We start from the raw sequence: 15,398 nt of genomic DNA, 5'->3' as shown, positions 1-15,398 counted from the left end.
CACTGACTGAAGTTGTTCCCTATATTTCTTTGATAACCTTAATGATCTCTTGCCTGTTTTTCATTATTTTGCAGCATAAAATGTATTAAAAAGATTAGAAGTTTTTATATCACAAACCTAGTGCCTCTGAGAGATGCTCTCTTTTCTTAATTCTTCCCTGTGTCCCAGTTCCCCTTTCTCTTTGGCTATGGAAGGAAACTCTACCTGCTCCATTTTTTTCACTGGATAATGAAAACACAGTTAACTTGCTAGTTAGATAATCTATCCATGTCAATACTTAAATACCTGTATATAAGTAAAACTCTAAAATATCATTTGCTTACATTTTTATCAGTAGGACTTACCCTTTTTGCCTAAAGAATTTTATCAGTGCTAACTATAGCAACTCTGATAGATTTATTTGGACTGACTGACAGTTACTTATGTATTTTTATTCATTATATTTAACAGAAAAGGTCACTCTTTATTGATATTTCTGCTACTGGTAGATAAGACTCCAAAAGTCTTTTAGGGCCTCATCAGTCACAAATCAACAGTTTTGTGAAAGTGAATCATGGCCGATTGCATCCTACAGAGGCACTTGGATTACTGTTGCATCCTACTGTTGCCACTTGGATTACTGTTGCCATCAACCCTAATTACTCTGTGTGTATAGATAGATAGACATAGATAGATATGTACATGTATGTATTATATATGGCAAATACTTAATTGTTTTATGAAACAGATAGACTCACTTGACAGCTAATTTTTTTATGAAAATGTCATTAGTATCCGCTTTTATTGCAGGTTTAGTAACAAAATCTTTGCAATTTAATTGAACAATAATGTAATTTCCTGATCAGTTTGCCTTTATATTTACAGTATTGAGACATTTACAGGCTGCAAATCATTCTCTTACCTAGCTATAGCTAGATATGGTAGGCAGCTAAAGAAATGCACTTAAAATGTTGTAGCTGACTTTTCTGCTCTTTCACAAAATACTCTTGCCAGTTTTGGGGTTATGCACTAGATGTAGTACTAGTTTGGTTTTCCTTTTATTGTTCTGCTTTATATGCCTGTGCTTGATTCTGTCTAAACACAACTGACTCTTACAAAGCAATAAGCACTGTTGAATGCTCTGGTTAAATCCAACCTTATTCAACATCTGATGTTTAAGACACACATCTTAAACATAATTGAAGAAAAACAGATCTTCTCAATTGCTGAACTTACACTTACTTTAATTTGCTTTAATTAAGCCCTTTCTTCATGATGACTTCTCTCTGATACACTTTCTTATGCCTTTACTGCAGATACTACAGAGAAGTTTTGTCTTAAAAACACTAAGATCCTTCAAATTCAGACCCATAAGACAGCTGTACAGATTTTATTAAATATTTAAATTTCAGAGTATCTTTTTGACAAAAAATTATTTTCAAAACATTTTACTTTTTATTTAGTAGAACATGTTGTTGACTTTGAATAAATTTTAATAACATCTTTACTTGTAGTAGGGAATAGAGGAAGGAAAAGATGAGGAACTTGTGGCATTGATAACAGCTGTAGCTTAGCTCATGGAATAATTGATTTAAAAATATATCCTTTAAGCAATATCCCTAAAATTAAACCCTTTCAGCAACTGAACAGATTTCACATTTGCAAACACTGAATGATGCATACTAAGCACCACTTTGAAAAGTCAGTTGTTTTAAGTCTAAGTAACACAACAAGAAATGAGAAGCACAGCATGACACAAAATCTTCTCAGATAGATTGTTGGATGTGTGTATCAAGCAAACAGTGAATTCAAGTCTTTCCTGTTAAGTTAGCACTATGATTGCAGAGTTCCACTTATGCATATTTTTCTTTGCATCATTTTTGTCTATTTTCTAGATAATAGACAGTAAAAAAAACTTGTACCATTTAAAACCTGCTTCCTCCCTGAGCTGTACTTTTTATGCATTTTGCCCTGTGAATTAGGTTAGCTGACATCAGGTTTGGATTTAGTTTGTTGAAGTAGATGCATTCTGAACCCCAAAATAACTGTCACTAGTTAGCAAACTGTTTACGCTTGACTTTCAGGAAGTGTTTCTTGTGAGGGCTGTCACATCTTTTGTTATATGGCTTGGAAAAGTGTTTATACTCCTCCAAGGCTTTAAAAAGCACCTAGTTCATTTAAATAATTGTACAGTCATTTAGTTAATGTGTTCTTTTTTAAACTTACCTAACCATGGTGAATGTAGTTTTGATGGCAAAAGAACCCCTTTTATGTAACAGCATTTTTCTTCTCCCTCCTCCACCCCCACCTCGCAAAATAAATGCAACACAATTATTGTACTGCTGAGAAATTAGCTCATTTGCAAATGCCACCTTGGATCACAAGAAGAAAGGCATTTATTGAAGCCCTAATAAAGGTACCATGCTAGAATAATTTTATGCTGACGGGCCTACAATCGCTCAATATTTTAAGAGCTGTCATCACACCAGCATGAGCTGCATGCAAAAGTACAAATTTATGCTGTGACATCATGGCACTAAAAGTATAATTGGAATAAAATTACAATGCTTCACTCTAGCATTCAGTGGCAAGACAGAGCACTTCAGATGCCCACCCTGGGCTGATCCGTTGCTATGCATCACTGTGCCTTGTATTCTGTTAACACATGAAGTATTATGACACAGATTTCTGAAGAGTTCAATGTGTCCTTCAGGTATTTCCAGAGTGAGCTTTCAGTGGGTACTCAATGACCTGTGTTGTTAATGCACAGTACACTGCACAGCAGCATAAAGTTGGAAGAATATTAAATCAGCAAAAGCCACCATTTTAACTCTTTAGATATGGATAATTAAGCAAGCAGTCACTACACAATGTCTGAGGACCTAATACTATCATTTTTTAGTAAGTTAATAAATTCTAGTCATGGCCTCTGGTTAAATGCTAAGCTTTAACAAATGAGCACATCTGCATAAGAACTGTGACTTTAAAATTCAACCTTTTGACTTTTACCACATCTTCATTCGTTGTTGTAACTAGGAAAAAAAAAAAAAGAAATTACAGTAGATGTCGGTGAGCTATAGGAAAGTGCAATGAATTATGTGTCATGTTTAGACATAATGTTCTGCTCATAATCTAGCATTTTCTACCTAAGATACAAGCTCTTTCAGCGTATTCAGACATGCTTTTCCACCACAGTGAATCAGAGGTGCTGATTCTGATTTTTCTTGGATTGCTTTACACCCCAACCTTCTGGAGTCAATGACTCAAGAATTGTATCTGTGTGATTAAACCTACCTAACCAGATCCAGATTTTATTAAAATGAGTTGACAAAAACAAGTAACTCTCTCAAAGGTGTTTCACTTATGCTGTTGTAAAACTAATGCAAGGGAAATTAAGATATGGCTAGACTGGGGGAGATGGTGACCTTCAGAAATAGGAAAACTGCAGGATGCAATTTTTCAGTAGCAATTAAGATTGGCTTACTATGGCTGCAGTCATGGTTATTGGTGAAAAAATTTTCCCACAGCACTTTATATACCTTGTTTAATATACCTAATTTTGTTTTTAATAGGTCTGAAATGAGATTGTCTCTCTTGTTAATCCTCTCATTAATGAAAACACATTTATTGCTGAACTTAAAATTGCAATGAGAGAATCTTGTCAGGGGGCTGGTAGTACTGGGGACTCTGAAACCAAGGTGCGCTGGTAAGTTGAGCACTGTGGGCTGATCCTCAGGCAAGGCTGGGTCAGACTGTCAGCTCAGACGGGAGTCTACGTCACTTGCCTGGGACCTGCTCTGCCTCCCATCTCTGGTGACTGATCTCAAAGGAAGCCCAGCTGCTGTGCCTCTTGGAACAAGACCACAGCGACAGGAGCTCCTTGGCCTGTGGAGGGAAAAGGAAGGGAGGAGGGCTGTGCCCACTGTTCCAGAACATACGGCATTTAACACTGTAAACCCTCCCTCTCTTTTTTATAGTTAGACCAGCAGAGCTATAACATGTCCTTTTACTATTATTTAATGTTACGCTTATTTTCTTAAATCAGACACAAACCGTGTCTGTGAATTTGTGGCATTCAGTGTGCCTACTCACCAAGAAAATTGTCAGACTTATTTTTCTAATCAGATTAGTCATAGTGAATTCAAGACCCACGAAAATTCAGCTATTTATTTATTTGTGATGTAAACTGAATCACATATAAATAAACAAATAAAGTCCATAAAAAATGTAATAACCCAATATGAATGTTTTCTTTTATCTGAAATAAATCAAGGCCTTTCATTTCTGCAATTTTAATACTTCTAAAAATAAATTTAATCTGACTTTGAAAAACGGTTTTAAATTTCAGAAATGAAAATATGTTGTCTTGAAAATATAATAATGGTGATCTAAAACACACTACCTTCAGGGGGGTTTTTCTTTGTGTTTTTTTTTTTTTTCTTTCAGAAGCTCCTCTAACGCAGACCAAAATTCAATACAAATTCTGTTTGTCTAAAAGATCCATGCAAATTACAGCTGATTTCTCCTACTGAAGAAAGAATAACTAGATACATGCAAAAATTATATCCAGGAAAACTGTTGTGTGTGGTGTGACCAAGAAGGAAAAGTGCAGATTTCCCAGAAAGAATTTTTACCTTCCCATCACCTCCTGCACCAGCGGGCATAGGCAGATATTGCACTTTCCCACCACCTAGGAAGGTAAAGTCCTCTCACACTAGCATGAGTAATACTGTTCTCTGGAGACATGATGGAGCTGCTCTGCTTATTCCATAAAAAGTGGCAGTTGCTTTGTATCTTAGGAAGGGACAGACATAACAATGGGAATCACAAACTTCTTGATCATCTCTCAGAGTGTTTTGCTGTCATCTGTCCCAGGTGCGCAGAACACCCTCTGACACATCTGCTCCACAGCTGCAGCCCCTCCCAGCCCTTTGCACAGAGCTAAAAGTGAACCTCTGAATGCCACCAGGAAAGAAAGACAGAGAGGAAGGACACCTGATTCACAGCAATGGTTTCTACAGTTGGTTTTCCTAGAAATGATCTGAAGACAGAAACACATTTGGAAATAAAGTGTATTTTTTTAATGGGCTCAGCATACACATGATTCTCATACTTAATATAATCCTAATTTTGAATGACTTGCGGCTCTCAAATGAGTATATACACTTTGGACAATATCCAAGGGACACAGAAATGGGAAGGTCTCCCAGACTTGGGAAACTGGGAAACATAATGATATACACTTAATAATATGTCCTATTTTATATATTTTTTCTTTATTCTCTTAATGTCATTTCAATCCAAACACATATGTTCATAATTTTGAGGTGCATATGCCTGGATATTTACCGTAGAAAAAAACATGCTGAATGAAATCAAGATAATTTTTAAGACAAGTAAAAAGATAAACACTGCAAAAGGGAGCAAATTTTTAATATATTTAGCCTAAATCTTGACCTCTCTTGGCACTCTTTTGTCACTCAGAAATTCTCTGGAAATAAGTAAGAACTAGTACTAGTTCTGTAAATTTGTACTCTCTGTAGGTGGGACTTTAGACATTAGTGAAAGGCGTTCCCTGTAGAAGGAGTTTTCTCAAAAACAGTTGTCTCTATTTTGTAGTGTTCCCGTCTTACAACTTCTGCAGTCATAGTTCTGTCTTTCTGTCCCTGCAATACCAATTCTCACATATAGAGAAGCTCATAAACCACAACTTTGCAGCAAGTGCGTCTTGTAGGTATCGAAAAATAAGAAAAGTAATTGTGAAACTGTAAAATAATTTGTTTTCCTAAGCTGACTGAACTTAATTTTGTACCTTTATTTTTCATGAAAGCACTTGCATTGCCACCAGAAGAAGATTCCTGTTGGAACAAAATATTTGCCTTTATCATGATTCTGTTGCCAGAAGGTTGTTAATTGAAAGTGGTAGCACTTCCATCTTTTACAGGAGTGAAACATCTAGGTAAATGCCCTGAGGCCACACTTTGCAGAAGGGCTCTCTGCAGCAGCAAGGCTCTTGGAAAAGGCTCTGTAACTCCGCAAATCAGGTGTCAGTCAGCACAAAAGACCTGTCTGTGATTTCTGTGAATAATAGCTGCTATAAGATCAGGGAAAGCTGTAATTCTAAAATTTAAATTGATAATCTATATTAACTTGAAAATTTAAATTTAAATATTAATCTATTTACTTAAAAATGTGGTTGACTCGGTAAACTCTTTTGCAAGTGAATTTATATATATATATATAGCCAAAAAGAGCACAATGCCCTTTTCTGCTTCATGTTACAATGTCTCCATTATAAAACATGGCTCTATTGAAATGTGTCTAGAATCATGCCTGAGGCACCTGGGTCATGTAACCACCGGGCATACCACAGGGTGAGGTCCTCAGGAGCCGAATAGCACTAAGGATGCTCCCTCTCGGCGGCGGGATGACACTCAGGCAGCTTTGTTTCCAAGAGGGTTTATTGAAGGAAAAAAATGGATCAGGGAGCTAGGGGAGACAACCTCTCTGGAAGGGAGCTCACGCTGAGAGCCCTGAACTGGGGGAAGGGTAAGGAATATAACTGTAGCAGGGAAGGAGGGTCAGGGTAGGCAACAACCAATGAAGGAAGGGTTCAGGGGCGGAGTGGAGGGTGAGTGATGGGGTTACAACCAATAGGGACAAGGGCAAGGCGTGGTTACAGGGAAGGAACCAATGGGGTTACAAAGAACAAAGAACTTTCTAGAACTAGGGAATGGCTTACATAATGATGGACAGGAATGAGGGGAAGGTACAACTAAAGACTGACAACAGGGGAGGCAGGGAGTTACATGTTGGTAACCTCCCATGGCAACTCTGGGGGACTATCTCCCAAGTCCCCTCCCACACATGCCTTTAATGTTTTCTTCCTATTTGTAGTAATGAATACCTCAAATTTGAAGACTTCATCACAGTCTGATCAGAGAAGCAATATTGGACTGGCTGCTCACCAGCATGAAACAAGATTGGTGGTAGCCTCAACTTCAGTGATTGTATACTGATGAAGTCACAGTCTTGAGGGAAATAGGCCAGGAGAGGAGTACAGACAGAGTGCTAAATTGTAAGATAGAGAATTTCCATTTTTTAAAATAAATTTTTGAACAGGACACCCTGGGAACCTGCCTTCAGGAACACAAGAAATGAATGGATCTGTGAGCTCTTTAAGGACATTCTTCTTTAAGCATGAGAGATCTTGATTCCTATATGAAAGAAATTGAGCAAGGAGACCAGCATGGGTCAGTCAGGACCTCCTAGACAAATGAAAGTGTAATAAGGAAATGCACAGGCAATGCAGTGGAACCAATTAATATATGCTGGAAAGAATATAGGGACAGTGCCTGAATAAAGGGATTAAGAAATTGTAATGATGATCATAAAATTATAATAATCATAATTATAATGACAATAATAATAAATAACAACAGCGACAATACAACAATAATGAAGTTTTGTGGTTGATTGCTACAGGCCACCCAAGCAGGAGAAGGAAGTGGATGAGGCCTTTGACATGTGGCACAAAGCAGCCTCAGAAACACAAACACCGGTTCAACTTTAACTGCCCCGACATCTGCTGCAGAACCATCACTCTGAAACACGAACAGCCCAGCAGGTTCCTCAAAAGCACTGCTCACAGCTCCCTGCCATGGATAGTGGAAGATCCCACAAGGAATGTTGTAGCCGTTTGACCTCACACTAACAAGCAGGGAAGGCCTTGTGGGGGATGTGAATGTTGGGGGCAGTCTTGGCTGGGTAGTGATCATGAGATTGTGGCGTTCCATATTAGGCAGGGAGGTAGCAGGACAGCAAATAAGATTATAACCATGGAGTTCAGGAGAGCTAACTTTTGTATGGTGACGTGCTGTGGCGAGCGAGGGAAGAGAGGTGCGCGGCCGTCCCCCTGCGAGCTCTGCAATGCCAGTTATCGGTGAGGGAACAGATGGAGCCGACACGGGGCTTGGGGTGTAACGAGGTGGATTTATTCAGGAGCACCAAAACCCAACCTTGGAGGGTGAACAAAGGTTTTATACAGGAACTCAGGAGGAGGGGTGTAGGAACAATAACCAATGAGGGTAGGGCTGGGTAGGGGTCTAAGGTGGGACTAACATATCATAAACCTATCAGGGGAAATAGGGGAGTGGAATAACACAAAGTAACCAATAGGGTGTTGAGTTTAACTAAATGGACAGGGAAGACTGGAAGATGGGGAGGGGGCTAGAAGGAATGACAGGGAATGTTCTGGGGAAAGGGTGAGGGAAAGGGAGGATTGACAACTTGGAGAGGAGGGGATTAGGGAAGAGCTTGGGAAGATCGAAAACTGGGGAGAGGAGGAGATTAGGGAGGAGAATGGAAGGTAAACCTGAACTCGAAAACAAAACATGCCACAACAGCTAACTTTAGGCACTTTAGGGAATTTTTTTGGAGGAATCTCATGGGAATAGGCCCTTTGGGGAAGAAGGGTTGATATTCCAGGGTCACTTCCTCCTGGCTCAAAGATGATACATCCCAATTAGCAAGAAATTAGGCTGTAGGGACAAGAAGCATCCATGGATGAATGAAGAACTCCTGTCATTCCTCAAGTATAAGCAGAAAACACACAGGAGATGGAAGCAGGATTAAATCACTTGGGAAAAAGCCAGAGAAATCACAGACTAAGTATAAATGAGTTAAGGAAGTCTAAGGCCTATATTAAATTAAATCTGCCCAATAGTGTCAAGGACAATAAGAAGGGCTTTTTTGAATACATCAGTAACTTAAGGGAAAGAAATAATATTGTGAGACTGTTACTAAATGAGTTGGGGGGACCCCTGGTGAGAGAGAAAGCAAATAAAACAGGAATTACTTAAACACTTTATTTGCGTTAGTCTTCACTGACAAGACCAGCCTTCAGGAATGTCTGACACAGGACAGCAGGGTAAAGAAATAGGCTTTGTAAAGAAGGCTTTCATTCCTTTATGGAGGATTGGGTTACAGAACACCCAATCAAGACAAACATCATCCGCCAGTCCATGGGCCCTGATGGGATGCATACATGAGTGCTGAGAGAGCTGGCAGATACCATGGCCAGGCTGCTTATGATCATCTTTGAATCAGAAAAGTTTCCTGAGGCCTGGAAGAAAGTAAATGTCACCCTTTTCTTCTAAAAGGGCAAGAAAAGGGAACTACCAGCTGGTCAGCCTCACCTCAATCCCTGGAATGTGATGGAATGCCTCATTCTGGAGGTTGTTTCTATCCCCATGGAAGACAAAAAGATGGTTGGGAGAAGTGCATTAATTCCTGGTAAATCATGCTTGACCTATCACCTTCCATGATGAAATTATTGTCTTTTTGAACCCTAAAACCAAGAGTGAAAAAAGACTGGATGGTAAAATGAGGTTATCTCTAATGAAGATACATGCAGGTGCTTGACACTCTGGAATACATGCTGAAAGTGTGCCATGTACACATGACATAGGACAAATACAGTTTTATAAGTTTAGCAAATTAGCCTACTTGACAAGAATCTCCAGTTAGAAGCACAGGTGATGGAGTAGTTCCACCCTCTTCTGAAGCCCCTCTTCCTCCTTAGCTGTTTATGGAGAAGATGTCTTGGGAAGGTGGCTTGACCTTCAATTTCAGAAGAAGCAGGATTAGGACAGGGCCTTAGAAACATGTTTTTTTCTTTCTGTCTAGCAGAGTAAGAAAAATACTATCCATTAATTTATATAGCTATACAGAGCTACAGAGCTACAAATATATATGAATATATAAGAGCAAAAACCAGTTTGGCATCAAAACTGCCACTTGGATGGACAAAGGGAGAACAATGGATATTGTCTACATAGACCTCAGCAGGACTTTTGCCACTGTTATTCACAAAATCATCTTAGACACCCTCACAGCTGGGAGGAGTGGTAAATACCCCAGAGAGATGTGCAGCCCTTCAGAAAGACCTTGACAGGGTGGAGACATGGGCAGAGAGAAAAAGACCAAAAGCATGACCAGTGTTATGCACTGGGGAGGAATCGCCCCAGTCACCAGCACAGCAGGGGATTGACCTGCTGGAAAGCAGCTCTGTGAAGAAGGACCTGGGGGTCCTTGTGTACAACAAGCGGTTCAAGAGCCTGCAGTATTCCCTGGTGGCCAAGAAGGCCAACAGTGTTCTGGGGTACATCAGGAAGAGCATTGGTCGAGGGGCATGAACCTGCCCCTCTACTCTGTCCTGCCCTGCTGAGACCATGTGTAGAGTGCTGCATCCAGTTCGGGGCTCTTCAGGACAAGAGAGACAGGGAGGCCCTCGTGCAGGTCTAGATGAGGATGACAAAGATAATTAAGGAACTGGACAATTTGTTTTATGAAGAAAGTCTGAGAGAGCTGGACCTGTTCAGCCTTGAGCAGAGATGACTGAGAGGGGACCTGCTCAATGTCTGTGAGTATCTCAAGGGAGGGTATCAAGAGTGTGGAGCCAGGCTCTGCTCAGTGGTGCTGAGAAATAGCACAACAAGCAATGGGCAAAAAACTATGCTCATAAAGGTCCATTTGAATATAAGGAATAGCTTCTTTACTATGTGGGTGACGGAGCATTTGCACAGGTTGTTGAGAGGGGTTTTGGAGTCTTTCTCAATGGAGATATTAAAGAATTATCTGGATACAATCCACATGTGCCATGTACTCTGGGATGAGACTACTTGAGGGGGGAAATTGGACCAGATGATCTTTTATGGTGTCTTCCCACCTGACCAATTCTGTGATTCTGTTTTAAAAGTATGTAGGCCAGAAAAAAAAATTGAAGCAAATTTACCTTCCCCTTGGAAAATAAGACAGAAGATCTGGTGAGAAGTCTAATGGTGAAAACTAAGGTCTCAAAAAGATTTTTCAGCTCAATTTTTAATGATAAGCTCTCTATCAGACAATTTATATACCCATGGTGACTGTCAGAGAAATGGAATGTGCAGTCTGGCACACTGCTATCACTTCCACATTTGAATAATTCTTCTCAGCATACAGTTATCTTGGAAACTGTCATACCTAGATCTGTCTGGTATAACAACCATTTTAGCATTGCATATGTATTTTCCTCTATGCTTGCATTAATTATTGTATTTGTACATACAGTTGAGTTACTGACAATGAGGCCTCTGTCATGTTTTGAAGTGGTTGCATAGGAATGCTCTTTGTAAGAGGCAAACACAAAACACCAGAGTTTTGGAAAGTGGAGAGACCATTTGGCAAGAGCATTGCATCTGGTTCAAACCCAGAACACAAAGCAGCTGACTGAAATATCATATTTATACAGGAACCACTAAAGTCGTGCTCTGAGTCCCAAGTCCTGACCTTGCTCCAACACTACCCTAGGAGCTGTTCTGAAGCCTTCTCTTGTCTACCAAAAGTGCAGTCAGCCCTACTGTCCTTATTGTGCTTTGTGAGCTTACATAATTGAATTTCTGGTCTGACTGTGACCTTTATAAGTATTCCTTTGCATTCACACATGTAAGAATGGTGATACTGATCTTTCTTCACACATCTGCTCTACTGTTTGAAATACTAGTTCTCTATATTTTCTATTAAATAACAAAATATGTTATTCTCTTTTAGATCTGTCATCTGTAGTAAATTACATATGACCCTGCCATGTTTCAATTTTATTAAATTTGGAAAAAAGAAAAAAGAAAGTAGTCACAAGTTCCTGCAAGCAAGTCCCCAGTTAGTCGGAGGCACAAAATGGAGAGTTGTAACAGAAACTCCTTTTACATCCTCCTTCTGGTATCAGACAGACCAGTGTAAAAGATTATATTGGGGTAAAGTTCCTATCTGGTAGCTGTGTAGTGGAGACACAAGCTGCTACAAACAAAAATACAAATTACTTTCAGTGGAAGTTTGCCTGAATAAGGACTGCAGGAGCTTTGTTTATGAAGAACTGAAAGAATTTGCAGGAATTTCATCAATCATACTCATTCAATGCATGCTGGTACTTGTCCCTGCTCACTTTCTATGGGCAAAACTTGTCAATGGCTTTTAAGGAGTTATTGCTGAGGAACAATTAAGAGGAAATGATACTCGAGCCTGGTGCTTAACAAGAAAATGAAATTTGCTTGATTTCAGTCTTAGAATTACCTGCCTTTTTTCCCCTCCTTCTTTTTAGTATCTCCCTGGTTTAAAAAATAGCGCTTTTTTTTATACTGTGTTGACCCCTCTGTAATTAACACAAATATATGAAAATGTCCTTGTGAGATCTGAAAAACTGCTGCTTCTTTTATGCATAGTTAAATTTCCTATTACTTTAAATTTTAACCATTCATCCAAAATAATATGTTATATAAAAATTATGCGCACAGTCAATATGTTAATACACATTTATTATGTTTTCTAAACTCCCTTCATAGTTATAAGTTTGTGAAATTAAGATCATAAAGAAAGATATTAAGTCATGCCAGCAAAAGGTAAAGGACAGCAATCATTATAGATCACTGCTATGTTTGAGTCTCCTATCCAGTTGCAAAATAGACAACCCAGTTGCCTAGGCTTTGAAGTATTTAAGATTTTGTGTTACAAGCAAGCTTGAGTCTTTACACTGTTTTTGTTTCCATTTAAACAGAAGCACAGGATTGGATGAGAAGAGTTCTTTTTATTTCTAAAAATTATGTCAAGCATTAATTTTTTGCTGTAGGAACTCCTTTTTGTATAAATAATTAATGAGGGAAATCTCTGTTATTAAATTACAAGGAGTGAAATCCTGAGTTTCACTCCTTGTAATTTAATCAAGAACAACTTAAAATTCTGGAATGTTCTTATAGACATATAAAAAATTTCGTTTGCCCTCTGAACATAATCTTCAAAAAAAAAAAAAAACCCCACAAAAAACCCTTAAAACACACAAACAAAGACAACAACAAAAAAATAAAGTGCAACAATCACAGTGTAATTTTTACTTTAATTAACTTCATGGATTCCATTCAGCAATTGTATTTACACTGCCCATGAAATCTTACTGATGCAGTAGAAGTCTGTACAACTTATGCCACAAAGAAATTTTTTTGGCTCGCAGGTACAATGGTTAGTAGAATGCTGAGACACAGGTTTGGTTTTGTTTTTTTTTTTTTGTTTGTTTGGGTTTTTTTTCTTTTTTTTTTTTTTTTCTTTTGAGTGGCTGACCTGTAAGAATAGGGAGGATAAACTTTTTAGGAGGCAGAGTACTTTTTTCTTGTAAGCCATTATGAGAACTCTCTGGCGGGGCTTGGGGTAACCAGTCACTGTCTGAGAACATTTCTTTCTGTAGATTATGTGTCCATGAAAAAGCCCACACCACAACTTTTAGCTACGGGAGTTCTTAATTATTACTGATTGGTTCACGAGTCTTAGACATATTCCGAAAGCTAGTGTGTCTTGATTCTGTGACTCAATTTTTAGTTCTGTAAGTATTCTTTTATTGTCCTCAAATTGTTTCCATTTTAGAATTTTTTTTTTCTGGATGCTGATGGGTACTATTCCCCTAAGCTAGGCACTATTTAGTCATTATCATTTCCCCTTTAAATTCGTACACAGATAAAATAATGCTACTTGGACATATAGTGCAATTAAAGCATTTTTTGTAAGTCTTGGGGAAAGAAGAGATGTTTAATTCCCTACCTCTGTTGCATGCTCAAAGAAACCAGCTCAGTTTTGTTGTGCTTTGAATATGGAATTTAATTAAGAACACAAATCTACTCCTTTTTTCAGTCTCATAAAGAATCTGTTCTCTATTTAAGTGAATCTAGGAGTTCTTTTCTCCTCACTATGTGTAATTGGTCATATTTCAAGCAAAATTACAATGATAATGCTTGCACGCCTGTTGTTTCTATAGGGTGGGTTGGACACCATATGTATAATGATTGAGCTATGTGAATTTCAGACACAGAGGGACTTAGGCCTGATGAACTTGTAGACCTAATATACCTTTCTGGTGAAACGGTGTTGTGGCACATAGTTCATTGAAGTCCACAAGTGAATATGATATTCTTAATAATACAGACCTGAATTCCGTCAAAATGATGCATTTTCTGCCCTGAATGACAAAGAGTGTGCAGATTTTTCCTCCTTTGAAAGACACTACTCCACATAGACATAAAAGGTCAGGCCAAATTTCTTAGTTCCACTTAGGAAAGAGGCCAATTTTATATGATAATAATAGATTAAGCTCATGTGTTTGCTTTTCAATCAATTCATATTGATTGAGAAAACATAGTTATTTAATTACATATTCAGTCTTCCCAGCCATTTGTAGCAGCTACTTGTTATGCAATGTGTATCATCCCAAAGGCCTATGTTTTCAAAGCAGCATGCCCAAATCCCGTTATGAGTAATTGGGACTGATTGTTAATGTGTAACCTTCCATGTACCTGCTTTTGAGAAAAATTTTACCTGAAACATAAAAGGTAAATAATAGCAATGGGTTCTAGAGCAGCTGATGAAAGGTTTGAGGCTGTGGTGCTGACACACACTGGTGCAGCCTAAGCTCCTTGCCTGTCTCCTTCCTGCTGCATAACTCAGTGACTGAGCAGCCACATAGGGCTTTAGCAGAAGCCAGTTTAATGTGAATGGGACCTTTGTGGACCATTTTGTTCTGTCTTTATTGGGAGTGAATGCCGACATGGTTGAGATCTAGAAACTTGCTGTTCCATTGTAATAGGATATACATTTAAATTAGAGCTCTGTGAGCTAAAGGATACTCATATTGGCATAATTTTCTGTAATAGAGTGGAAAATCTGCTTTCTGCCTGAATGGCTGGGCCTGAAGGGCTTAGAGGCAGGATGCAGACTGAAAAAGAACACCATGTATTTAATGTGGATATTTTGTTTCTACTACACCGCTAGCAGTAAAACATTACAAATAATTCCTATTAGATTTGGTCCCATTCTAACATATTATGTCCACAGCTGTGATTTCAGACACTTGTTGTTTCCAAAGTTTGGATTTAAAAAACATTTTTTGAAGGACACCTGTCTCAGTGCTGATGGTTTTTTGTTTGGTTGGTTGCCTTTTTAGTTTGTCAGCTTTTGTTTTTTTTGTTTGGTTGTAGGTTTTGTTTAATTTATCATATATTAAAAGGTGGATTTCCAATTACAGTCTAGCTCTTGAAAAACTGCTTGGCTTCTCTTTGGATTCAGCATCTAAATGTTTAATGAGATTTTTTTTCACCATTTTTTTCCTTCACTAAAATGCTTTTCTTAAATAAAAAAGTAAAGGAGGAAAAAAGTAAATATCTGGAATGTATTTGAAGTCAGACACACTCAGAATGTTTCACAAATTTTTGTAAACTAGTGGAATTGTATTTATTTTGTTTGTTCTGTTTTGAGGAAAGGGGAATAGAAGGAAGTAGGAATGAAACTGAAAATTTGCTACTTGCTGAACAGGTGAGTTTTGCATGTCTGAGTATACTTCTCCTATC

General features: G+C 38.4%; 1 long non-coding RNA gene across 3 annotated transcripts in view; it reads left to right on the top strand.

Moving 5' to 3' along the window:
- The window catches only part of LOC140681816 (uncharacterized), a 43,723-nt gene that overhangs the window by 17,948 nt on the left and 10,377 nt on the right, over positions 1-15,398 (top strand). Inside the window, exons 4-5 of one of the 3 annotated variants that reach the window (XR_012053007.1) lie at positions 4,426-4,677; positions 4,855-8,848. The exons of 1 other annotated variant lie outside the window; for it this stretch is intronic. This is a non-coding gene — a long non-coding RNA (uncharacterized lncRNA). Of the gene's footprint in view, positions 1-4,425; positions 4,678-4,854; positions 8,849-15,398 lie in introns of those variants that run through there. One more of the 3 variants, XR_012053008.1, reaches the window with a different exon arrangement.

Source organism: Taeniopygia guttata, chromosome Z, assembly GCF_048771995.1.
Source record: "Taeniopygia guttata chromosome Z, bTaeGut7.mat, whole genome shotgun sequence".
Classification (NCBI taxonomy): Eukaryota; Metazoa; Chordata; class Aves; order Passeriformes; family Estrildidae; genus Taeniopygia; species Taeniopygia guttata.
The sequence above is the reverse complement of the archived record's forward strand: the minus strand, read 5'-3'. Positions and strand labels throughout refer to the sequence as shown.